The following is a 13141-nucleotide window of genomic DNA, read 5'->3' as shown; positions in this document are numbered from 1 at the left end:
TATTTATTTATTTATTTATTTATATTGAAGTACATTTGATTTACAATATTAAATGTTTCAGGTGTAAAGCAGAGTAATTCAGTATTTCTGCAGGTTATACTTGCAAGTTATTACAAGGTAATGGCTATAATTCCCTGTGCTATACAATATATCCTTGTTGCTTATCTATTTTATACATAGTAGTTTGTATCTGTTAATCCCATACCCCTTATTTGTCTCTCCCCCTTCCCTCTCCCCTTTCATAACCACAAATTTGTTTTCTGTATCTATGAGTCTTTTTCTGTTTTTCATTTACATTCATTTGTATTATTTTTTAGATTCCACATATAAGTGATATCATACAGTATTTGTCTTTTTCTGAGTTATTTCATTAATGAACTAGTTTAGACATTAATAAAATGTTAGATTTTAATTATTGCATTAAACACTGTATTATTCAAGATGAATAGTGAGAGTTGGGTAAGTCAAACAAGTCAGATCAACGCTGTGGCATCATTTTATACAGTATTGCCTGATGAAGCCTGTGGTGTAGGAGCTCTACAGGAGAGCTAGAGGATAAGCTATTTAATTTTATGAAATCCCGAGTTTATATTAAATTCTTAAATTACTTGGCAAGATGCAGAAAGAAAAAAATGACAGCGTTGGTCTGAAAGTACAACTAAATGTGGGGATCATAGAAAGCAATGAGAATGGAAACAAGGAAAGTGAGCTTTCATGGATCACTTTGTTGATAAGATACAGTAATTTTAAAGTAATTAAATATTATAAAATAAAAATTCACACAGAACAATTACTTTTTCCTATGTTGTAAAATTTTCCATATAGTTCAGCTTTCAATTTCAAGAAAATAGAACAAAGTTTTGAAAATATTAAGGTTAAATTAAAATTTATATGCAACAGCAGTATGACTGCATTATAGCTTTGTACATTTCTATTAAATTTGTTGTCATTCATAATAAATCGAAGCATATGTACGATTGCAACTTTTTTCTAGAGCTGTATTCACTCTCCAATTTTCATGTTCTGTTTTCTATCTTGTTGAATAAATTTAGTCTCCGTTTTGGCAATGGGTATTCCTTCAATACAACAAGGTGAATTGAAAATGGATATCAGAGTTAGTAAAGAATCCAGTAATAAGTTAAATATATAAAAATTTACTCTCATATGTAACATAAATAATCATATAAAACACACAATAGAAAAAATATATTTAATGTAAACTGTCACTGTTTGCAGATAACATGATACTATACATAGAGAATCCTAAAGACTCTACCAGAAAACTACTAGAGCTAATCAATGAAATTGGTAAAGTAGCAGGATACAAAACCAATGCACAGAAATCACTTGCATGCCTATACACTAATGATGAAAAAGCTGAAAGAGAAATTAAGGAAACACTCCCATTTACCACTGCAAAAAAAAAGAATAAAATACCTAGGAATAAATCTACCTAGGGAGACAAAAGCCCTGTATGCAGAAAACTATAATACAGTGATGAAATAAATTAAAGATGATACAAACAGATGGAGAGATATACCATGTTCTTTGATTGGAATAAGCAACATTGTGAAAATAACTATACTATGCAAAGCAATCTACAGATTCAATGCAGTCCCTATCAAACTACCACTGGCATTTTTCACAGAACTAGAACAAAAAATTTCACATTTTGTATGGAAACACAAAAGACCCCGAATAACCAAAGCAATCTTCAGAAAGAAACACAGAGCTGGAGAAATCAGACTCCCAGACTTCAGACTATACTACAAAGCTACCTTAATGAAGACAGTATGGTACTGGCACAAAAACAGAAATATAGATCAATGGAACAGGATAAAAAGCTCAGAGATAAACCCACACACATATGGTCACCTCATTGTTGATAAATGAGGCAAGAATATACAGTGGAGAAACGACAGACCCTTTAATAAGTGGTGCTGGGAAAACTGGACAGCTACCTATATAAGAATGAAATTAGAACACTCCCTAACACCATACACAAAAATAAACTCAAAGTGGATTAAAGACCTAAATGTAAGGCCAGACACTATCAAACTCTTAGAGGAAAACATAGGCAGAACACTCTATCACATACATTCCAGCAAGATCCTTTTTGACCCACCTCCTCGAGAAATGGGAATAAAGACAAAAATAAACAAATGGGACCTAATGAAACTTAAAAGCTTTTGCCCAGCAAAGGAAACCAAAAACAAGACCAAAAAATAACCCTCAGAATGGGAGAAAATATTTGCAAATGAAGCAACTGACAAAGGATTAATCTCCAAAATTTACAAGCAGCTCATGCAGCTCAATATCAAGAAAACAAAAAACCCAATCCAAAAATGGGCAGAAGACCTAAATAGACATTTCTCCAAAGAAGATATACAGCTGACCAACAAACACATGAAAGGATGCTCAATATCACTAATCATTAGAGAAATGCAAATCAAAACTACAATGAGGTATCACCTCACACCAGTCAGAATGGCCATCATCAAAAAATCTAGAAACAATAAATGCTGGAGAGGGTGTGGAGAAAAGGGAATCCTCTTGCACTGTTGGTGGGAATGTAAATTGTTACAGCCACTATGGAGAACAGTATGGAGGTTCCTTAAAAAACTAAAAATAGAACTATCATACGACCCGGCAATCCCGCTATGGGTCATATACCCTGAGAAAACCATAATTCAAAAAGGGTCATGGATCTCTCTTTTGGTGGAACCAGGCTTCGGAGCTCCCTTCCAAGTTGGCCGAAGACAATTCTCCATACAAGGCCGTGGCAACAAAGTGTAGACGCAGCCACACCAAATTCACAGAAGAGCAATTGAAAATCCTCATCAATGCATTCAACAAAAAACCTTACCCGGGTTATGTCTTCAAACAAAGACTTGCTTTGGAAGTCAACACTGAAGAGTCTAGGATCCAGATATGTTTTCAGAATCGAAGAGCTAGGCACAGGTTCCCGAAAAGACCTGAGAAGAACTTAGACTTAAGACAAGACCGAGCTTACCCTGAAGAGAACATTCAAGGTGTGAGAGACAGACGATGTCGTACCAGCTACACTTCTTCCCAATTACAAACTCTCATGAATGCATTCATGGAAAACCCTTATCCTGGGATTGATTCCAGACAGCAACTTGCTGAAGATATTGGGGTTCCAGAGTCAAGAGTCCAGATTTGGTTTCAAAACCCAAGATCTAGACTCCGTATCCGGAAAAAAAGAGAACCCAAAGAAGCTCCAGCCCAAAGACAAAACCAGGGACAAGATCTCTGAGATGGGCGCATTCAAGGTTTACAGAATGGCACTCCCTAGTGACTGTTTTATTTCCCTGGAGCCAGAACAAGGTGAACAGAGAGACAAATTCAGTGTATTTGATGTCATCAGCCTGGACTCCAGATCAGTTCTCTTCCTGGCAACATAACCTTCCAAACATACCTTCACCTTCTTCTTCATCTTCTGGAGACGGTAAACAGGACTTCAGGACTCAGAGGCAGATGATACAAAGTACCACACAGCCCTAGTGACTGAATCTAGATTCAGAGTTCAACAGATCTCGAGGACAATGAAAATAAACTTATTAATACCATTTTTATGGTCATACAAATAAATGACCGATTCAAGTAAAAATCATCAAAACATATGTGGTGTTGTGACTTTGATTAACTGTGCTAATGTACTGAAGCCTCCATAAAAACCCAGAAGGATGGGGTTCAGAGCTTCTGGGTTAGTGAACGCATGGCGGAGAGGAAAGTGATGTACTTGAAGAGGGCAGGGAAGCTCAGAGCCCCTTCTCACATACCTCGCCCTATGTAACCATCTGGCTGTTGACTCATATCCTTTAATATCTTTTGTAATAAATCTGTAATCTAGTGAGTTTCCTGAAAAAAAAAAAGGGTCATGTACCATAATGTTCATTGCAGCTCTGTTTACAATAGGCAGGACATGGAAGCAACCTAAGTGTCCATCGACAGATGACAGATGAATGGATAAAGAAGATGTGGCACATATATACAATGGAATATTACTCAGCCATAAAAAGAAATGAAATTGAGTTATTTGTAGTGAGGTGGATGGACCTAGAGTCTGTCATACAGAGTGAAGTAAGTCAGAAAGAGTAAAACAAATACCGTATGCTAACACATATGTATGGAATTAAAAAACTATATGGTTCTGAAGAACCTAAGGGCAAGACAGGAATAAAGACGCAGACATAGAGAATGGACTTGAGGACATGGGGAGTGGGAGGGGTAAGCTGGGATGAAGTGAGAGAGTGGCATGGACTTATATATACTACCAAAGGTAAAATAGATAGCTAGTGGGAAGCAGCCGCATAGCACAGGGAGATCAGCTCAGTGCTTTATGACCACCTAGAGGGGTGGGATAGGGAGGGTGGGAGGGAGATGCAAATGGGAGGAGATATGGGGATATATGTATATATATAGCTGATTCACTTTGTTATAAAGCAGAAACTAACAAACACATCATTGTAAAGCAATTATACTCCAATAAAGATGTTTAAAAAAATTTTTAAAAAATAAAAAGTAGGTTTCTTAGAAGAAAGCTTTATAAAAAAATAAATAGAAGTGCTTTTTGATTGGAAAAAATATGAAGAATAATTCAAAAATAAATGTGCAGAAATTATAATGATTATTTGAAAAATTATTCAGATATATAGAATATTTCTTGCATTAAATAAAGTAATATACATAATCTTGTTTAATTCCCTCAAAGCCTTTCTGAGAGGTTAATTTTCAAGATGGTGGTAAATTATTTTTTTAAAAAAAACTGATAAGGGCCTTCCCTAGTGGCACAGTGATTGAAAGTCCACCTGCTGATACAGGGGACACGGGTTCGTGCCCTGATCTGGGAAGATCCCACGCGCCACAGAGTGGCTGGGCCCTTGAGCCACGGCTGCTAGGCCTGCGCGTCTGGAGCCTGTGGTCTGCAACGGGGGAGGCCGCAGTGGTGAGAGGCCCGTGTATCGCAAAAAAATAAAAAATAAACTGATAAGGTTTTTGGCAAAAAGTAATGACAAGTTTACACGTTACTTCTTAAAACTATTCATAAAAGTTACAATAATTAAACACATATAGTATTGAGGAAAAGTAGGAAAAAAGATTAATGAAAGATAGTTGATGAACTACGCCATTGCTCTCCTGAATCTCCAGCTTACCTACTTCACATCTTGGAATTAATCAGCCTCCAAAATCATGTGAGCCAATTCTTTATAAGTAATCTTAAATCTCTTTCTTTATACGTAAATATCCTCTTTATTCTGTTTCTCTGAGGAACCCTGACTTATACAGAGGGCATGGCTCAAAAAGGGACAAAAATGCATCATAGCCAATACAGAAATTATTCTTTAAAAAAGAAATGAAAAGAAAGATATTTGATAGTTCAGAAAGAATACTTAGAAGCTGCTTAATGCCTTATAAGCTCTTCAGACTTTAAAGCAGCAATTTTGACAAATTAGTTGAAGTAAAGTGTAGGTTAGTGTGAGAGTGAGAAGCTTTCCTGGGGACGACACTGATGGGGGTTCCTCATACTTTTCCTCCAGGAATCTCAGTAGGTTCTCACAGGAGAATGGAAAGAATCCAGAAAGTTCTTCTATGGTACTGGCTGGGGAGGGGAAGAACAACCACCATGAAATCCACCCAGACCCCTCCTCCTGTTAAAAAAAGAGCCTTATTTTGTAGGGGAAGGACATCATCAAAAGGCAGTGATGAAATATTACAGCTAGGGGAAAGGAGCTCCACCCAGCTGCAGCCTCCCTCTCTCACTAAGGGGGAGAGGAGAGCCTTAGTCTGCTTTTTTCCTGGAAATAGACCAGGAAAAGTGGAGGATAACTGCTGTAGCTGGGGAAAGTAATAGGAGGAAAAAGGAAAAAAAGCTCTATCTCTGGAGGAGGGAGAGAAACACTCCCCCTGTGTTTCTTCCCAGACAACACAGGTTCCTTCCAAGACAAGGCCATCTATCCCAAGACACAGGTCCAATGTGCACTGCAAAGACTAGAACTTAATCAGAAGTTTAGAGAATACCCTCCCCAACACTCTAATACTCTAACAAGCCTCCAGTAATAATAATGTGTGGTCCTCAGCACAGTCTTTAAACAGAATAGGCATTAAGAATATCTTATGAAAGAGAGGGAAAAAAAGAGGAAAAACAAAACAAAACACTCTAATGTTATGATTGCAGGGGATTTTTAAGATGTTGAATTTATTCCAGGTAACAATGTACATATGTCAAACACAAGTGTAAGAAGTGGGGTTCCTCTGGAATCATAAGTGGATAGGGAAAGAACATATGTGCCCTGAGTAAAATAATATTATAGAAAATTAAGAGTTTGGAGTTTGTATACTGTTGCAAATATCCACTGGGGGCACTTCGTGAGATAGTTTGAGTGTAATGGCTTACCCACAGGGTATAGAAGAATTGTATCAGAGAAAGCTGGCTGTCCATTTTATATAGTATAATTTTGTTGTTGGGAAGTGGTTGCCCAAACAGGAACTACAGATGGGTGTAAGTTATGAGATTTCAACAACCCAATATGAGTGAAACTGAGTCGGTAGGCAGAATAATGGCCCTACAGAGGTATCAACATCCTAATTTCTAGGACTTGTGGATATGTTAGATTTCATGGCAAAGAACAAATTAAGGTTACAGGTGGAATTAATATCACTAATCAGCTGATCTTAAGGAGCGTATCCTGGAATAACCAAGTGGGGACCAATGTAATCACAAGCATTCTTTTTTTTTTTTTTTTTTTTTGTGGTATGCGGGCCTCTCACTCTTGTGGCCTCTCCCATTGAGGAACACAGGCTCCGGATGCGCAGGCTCAGCGGCCATGGCTCACGGGCCCAGCCGCTCCACGGCATGTGGGATCTTCTCGGACTGGGGCACGAACCAGTGTCCCCTGCATCGACAGGCGAACTCTTAACCACTGCGCCACCAGGGAAGCCCCCCACAATCATTCTTAAATGGGGAGGAAGGAGGCTGAAAAGTCAGAACCAGAAAGAAGGTATCTTGATAAAGGTTTGGCTAAGAGTTGCTGGCTTTGAAAATGGAGTGGAACCATGATACAAGGAATACAGGCAGCCTCTAGAAGAAGGAAAGGGTTAGAAAACTGATTTTATTCTGTAGCCCCCAGAAAGGAATGCAGCCCCACTCGGGTTGTGGGGACTTCTGACTTGCAGTACTGTAAGATAATAAATTTGTGTTGTTTTAAGTCAAAAGTTTGTAATAATTTGATACAGGAGGAATATGAAATGAATATGCTGAGTTATGCCACTTTGAAACCAAAATAATTTTAAAAGTGGGGCTTCCCTGTTGGTGCAGTGGTTGAGAGTCCGCCTGCCGATGCAGGGGACACGGGTTCATGCCCCGGTCCGGGAAGATCCCACATGCCGCGGAGCGGCTAGGCCTGTGAGCCATGGCCACTGAGCCTGCGCGTCCGGAGCCTGTGCTCCGCAACGGGAGAGGCCACAACAGTGAGAGGCCCACGTACCGCAAAAAAAAAAAAAAAAAAAAAAAAAAAATGGATGTGCTTCCTCCATTGTCTCTTTCCTCTTTTTGATGACCTTGGATGTCAAGTATTGGAAATGTTAGACCCATGGGCTGGTGCCTGAAGGCATCCTTTTGAGTATTCACTTGCACTTAAGTCACAAGTGGGAAACACACATCTATTTTAAGCCACTAAGATTAATTAATAAATTAAATGAAACCTCCAGTATTGTGATGGCTCAGCTAATTTCAGTCAGGAAAATAATATTGGAAAGGAATAAATTTAAATATAAACATCCCAGTAAAAATGTTTTTAATTAGTAAAAGAATACCATCTGGATATGAAATAGTTTTCAAGTTAAACTTTGTGGGGCTCACAGGCTTAAGTAAACATAAAGTCTTCAGTAGAAGTCACATGAGTGAGAAAGATAAAGATCACAGTGAAGTTAAGCCTAATAAGAAATAAAAGCAATTGGTTATATAATACAATCAGTTATAAATAAAGCAATTAGTGATGTATACTCCTGAAGTACTAATAGTTAACACATTTTAAGATTAGGCATTTTATAACGATTGTGTGGCTTATTTATTTTTTTCTAAAACTTAACTTTATCTGGATTACTAAAGTTTAGTAATAAGGTTATTTTAATGATACTTACATTTTCTAGAATCAAACTTTATTAGTATTACATGTTAGTGTTGTAAAGGACAGACTGGTCCTCAGGCAGTATTAGATAACCCAACTTTAACTGTATTCTTGTAAACAATACAGGACCCAATCTTATATTCAAAATAACTTTAAGCTTAACAGGCACTATCAGGTGTGTCTGTGGACAGATTTTATTTGCAATAATTTTGGTATGTATGAATATTTCGTATCTCATTCCTTTTTGCTGACTGGTATATAAAATAAATGTTCACATTTCCTACTGTGCTCTCATTTCCACAAAAAGAGGATCATTGCAGACAGCAGATGGCCAATCAATGAAAAGACTTTAACTTACCCTTTGCTATAGAATAATACTAACCCAACATTAAAACTTTGGCTATCACTACATCATTGACAGCTCTCTCAAATAAATAAGACCAAGATTCACAACCAGTTTTCTTTTTTTTTTTTTAACCAAACACAGTGAACCCAAAAGAGTCCCTGCCTTTTTCCAGTTTTGACGGGCAGCATAATATATTGAAGAGATGTGTTAAAGCATCCTTTGATGCCTGAGGGAGGAGAAAATAAAATGTAATGTGACAAAAGGAAAAAAAAGTGAGTTTGCAGTGGGAACACACAGCCAAGTGTCGTGCTCTGGTGTCGCCATTACAGGACCAGAAAATTCACATCAGCATGGAAACATGTCATTTGTTAAAGATAGACAATGTCTGCAAAACACTATTGTCAGGGGGTACCTTAAGTTTTAACTTATATATACAGAGTTTAAAGCTAGCTGATGTAAAATACCTTAGACAAAAAGCTTATGGAGTTAAACTAAAAGGTCCAAATTTGTAAAGAAAAATGTTAAAATTCATTGTGAAGATTTTCTAGTGTCATAAAAACGGACAAAATATGCCACAGTTCCTTCATCTCTAATCGTTTAATTGTAGAGTAAATTATGTTGTTCTGTTTTCAGCATTTAATTTTTAAATTAGCTCTTGGCTGCAGTGTCCTTGATTACAGAACTTAATTAGCGGTGCCTGCTGGAGAGAATTATGCTCTATACAGGATACATGATCACATGGAAAAGCTTAATACAAGCAATCAGAATCATAGTGAAGCCTGGTTGACTGTTTCTGAAAGGTAAAAGAAGAGTTGCAAAACAGGCTGTATTTAAGGACAGAAGATTCAAAGGAAAAGAGCTACAATAAAATAAAATTAGATGGGCCTGTGTTCTATCTAGGTAAATACGTTAATTGAATGATTATAAGTACTGAGTTATAGAAAAATGAATTATTCACTTTTTTTTTGTATTAGTTCACCAATAGAGTGATCGAGAGCATGATTCCTTAAACCCAGATTAAAAAGAAACATTCTGATTTTTGATTTTCTGGTCTACTGGCTTTTTTTTTTAAAAGCACCATATTACCCACAACTGTGTAAATATGTTCTTTGTGTTTCCACTAGTCAGTTATGATAGCTTCTGATTTTCTTATACCATGCAAATTATATAAATACATACTGATTTATAGTAGTGAATGACAGCTAAGCCAAAAATGACTTTTCAACCATATCCTATAAAGTGAATGAGTTCACAGACCTAATTACACCTATGGAAAAAATTTGTTCTCCAACAAGTTTATGATAACTTTGTATTTAATCTTAGCCAGACACAAATATTCAACATAAAATTCCAAAAGAACTTCAGAAATCTAAAGCAATCAAAAGACTTCATAATGTTAAAATATTTCTTTTGGGTACCTCAAGTGAAATAAAACGGCATTTACAACATATAATAAATATTTTTAATAACTAATAAGGACCTACTGTATAGCATAGGAAACTCTACTCAATACTCTGTAATGGCCTATATGGAATAAGAATCTATAAAAGAGTAGATATATGTATATGTATAACTGAATCACTTTACTGTACACCTGAAACTAACACAACATTGTAAATCAACTATACTCCAATACAATTAAATTTTTTTAATTTTAAAAAAGAAATATCAATATTTAAAAATTTTTTGAGCTCAATTAGAGTATAGAGTTGGTACCTCAGTAGTTATATCTCCAGATTACTTTTCAGGTTGTTATTTATGTTATGTGAAATAGTCAACTTTTTTTTTTTTTTTTTTTTTTTTGCGGTATGCAGGCCTCTCACTGTTGTGGCCTCTCCCGCTGTGGAGCACAGGCTCCGGACGCACAGGCTCAGCGGCCACGGCTCATGGGCACAGCCACTCTGCAGCATGTGGGATCTTCCCGGACCGGGGCACGAACCCGTGTCCCCTGCATCGGCAGGCGGACTCTCAACAACTGAGCCACCAGGGAAGCCCTGAAATAGTCAACTTTTGATGCAGACGTAACTCTTGGACTTCCCTGGTGGCACAGTGGTTCAGAATCTGCCTGCTGATGCAGGGGACACGGGTTTGAGCCCTGGTCCGGGAAGATCCCACATGCCGTGGAGCAACTAAGCCCATGCACGACAACTGCTGAAGCCCGTGCGCCTAGAACCCATGCTATGCAACAAGGGAAGACACCACAATGAGAAGCCTGCGCACCGCAATGAAGAGTAGCCCTTCCTCGCCACAACTAGAGAAAGCCCATGTGCAACAATGAAGACCCAATGCAGCCAAATAAATAAATTTATAAAAAGAAAAAGTAGATAACTCTTTCCTGTACTTGGCATGCAACAACAACATTTGTTGCTCACATGCTCACATTCCATGAGGTATTGTGGGTCACCTGCATGGCAGGTCAACAGAGCTTAGTTATGCTTAACTGGATTCTGTTTAGCTGGACTTAACTCCATGATAATTTATTTCAACATTGAAGGGGGTAATAACCATTATCTAGGAAACATGTTTTCATATTGGGAACAGGAAAAGTGAAGCCTAACCATGCAGTTTTATTTAATGCTTCTACTGGGATGAAACAAACTGTATTTACTTACATACTGTTAGCCAAAACATGTTACACTGACCAAGCCCAGAGTTTAAGGTGATAGGAAGAATTAACTTTTCCACAGAAAGCTTAGGCAATTGACATCACAGTAGTCATGGATGTATTATCCTATTATAGAGGGAGAATAGAGTTGGAACCAGTAACCCAATATGCCATAGGGATAGATGCTATAGCATTTCAGAAGCAAGAAGATAATCTGCTTCTAATAATCTTCATTCTGTAAGGAGAGAAGAATGTTAAGGCTATGAAAAAGTCACATCTTGACTGTGTTGCCATACTTATTGGATCTATTTCACTCACTAGAATGTGAGCACAATGAAGGCAAGTCTTTTTATCTGTCTGTTCCTAGAAAAATGCCTGGCATGTCAGAGGCACTAAAACATTTATGACTGACTTAATAAAGCATAGAGCATATTTGGAGGGAGATGCGATTACGTTAATAAAGATGATTTTTCTGGAGAAACAATGATGGAAGAATCTAAATCAAGAAAAAACAGTGAAAACTTCCAAATCTGAAAGTAGGGTTAAACACTAGCCGAGCTTATTGAGGTATAAAAAGTATTTTTATGGTCTAAATTTGTAGAAGGTGGTTTACAAATGATACTTTCTTAAATCAATAACACATTATAGGAGAATTATTATAGTAAGATGAAACTTTATCTTTCTAGTAAACTGAGTCTCACTAGATTCTCTTCAAGTGCACAAATGTAAGAGCACATTTCAGTAATTTTTCTAAAGGGAATCTATGGAAACAGCCATCACATGAAGTAAGAGAATGTTATCAGAATCACAGAAACCATTTCATGATCCATTCATATCACACTAATTTTTCCTATAAGCACTATCCTGACTTCTAAATAACTAGGTTAGTTTTGATTTTTTAAAATTAATTAATTTATTTATTTGGCTGTACTGGGTCTTGTTGTGGCACGTGGGATCTAGTTCCCCGACTAGGTATCAAGCCTGGGCCCCCTGCATAGGGAGCGTGGAGTCTTAACCACCGGACCACCAGGGAAGTCCCTGATTATCTTTTGAAACTTATGTAAGTACAGAATAACTTCTGTTGTCTGCTTTTTTCAAAATCATGTATATGGGAGAAATATATTGTGTTTTGATAGCTGTAGATCATTTATTTTCTTGTACAGTATTATAATATGTGACTCCATAATTTATGATGAACATTTGGGTTGCCTTTATGAACATTTTGGTGCATAGTATTTGGTGCACATGTGTACATTTTTGGAGGTATACATCTAAGTGGCATTGTCAGGTCATACAAGAATGCATATATATGTATTCAAATTTAGTAGTGCCATAATATATATGAATATATGCATATATCTAGTAAAATACATCCAAAACTTTTCCAAAGTTCTACCAATTTATATTCTAGTATCAGTGAATAAGAGGTACTGTTGTTTTATATCCTAAACTTTCACCTTTTAAAAAAACCAGTCTGATGAATGTTTAATATTATTAGTTAGCTTTTACTGCATAGCAAATCAAATTGATCTTAAACAACAACTATTTATTTGTCTTGAAACTTTGAGTGACATAACTTTGGGCATCGTGATACTTCTGGTCTCAGTTAGGCTAACTAATGCTTCTGCAGATAACTGCCAGTTTGAGCTGGTTGATACTGTAGCTGGGACAGTGCATCTTGATTTCCTGTGGTCTGGCATTATCTAATAGGTTAGACTGGGTTTTTCACATGGTAACTGTATAGGCTCTTGAGAGATAACAATAAAATACAAAACTCACCTGCAAGTGATTTTGTGTATGCTGTGAGGTAATGGTCTAGCTTCTTTTAAATTTTTTATAGTGATATTACAATTAACTCAGAATATTTTATTATAAAGATTTCTATCTGGACACTGCTATGAAGGTCCATCTTTGTCATAAATCAAGTGTTGAGATTGCATGAGTCTTTCTTTGGATTCTCTACAGTATTCCCTTGGTGTATATGTCTAGTCTTGTAGCAAGACTAAACTGTCTCCACTACTGTAATGTTATAGTACATCT

At 36.9% G+C, this 13141-nt stretch overlaps 1 pseudogene; it reads left to right on the top strand.

Annotated features, from left to right (window-relative positions):
• The first annotated feature begins 616 nt into the window (after positions 1-616).
• LOC132494729 (double homeobox protein A-like) lies at positions 617-3316 on the top strand (annotated as a pseudogene).
• Positions 3317-13141: the final 9825 nt, after the last annotated feature.

The sequence above is a fragment of the Mesoplodon densirostris genome, chromosome 8, assembly GCF_025265405.1.
Source record: "Mesoplodon densirostris isolate mMesDen1 chromosome 8, mMesDen1 primary haplotype, whole genome shotgun sequence".
Classification (NCBI taxonomy): domain Eukaryota; kingdom Metazoa; phylum Chordata; class Mammalia; order Artiodactyla; family Ziphiidae; genus Mesoplodon; species Mesoplodon densirostris.
This window is presented reverse-complemented; position numbering and strand designations above follow the sequence as displayed.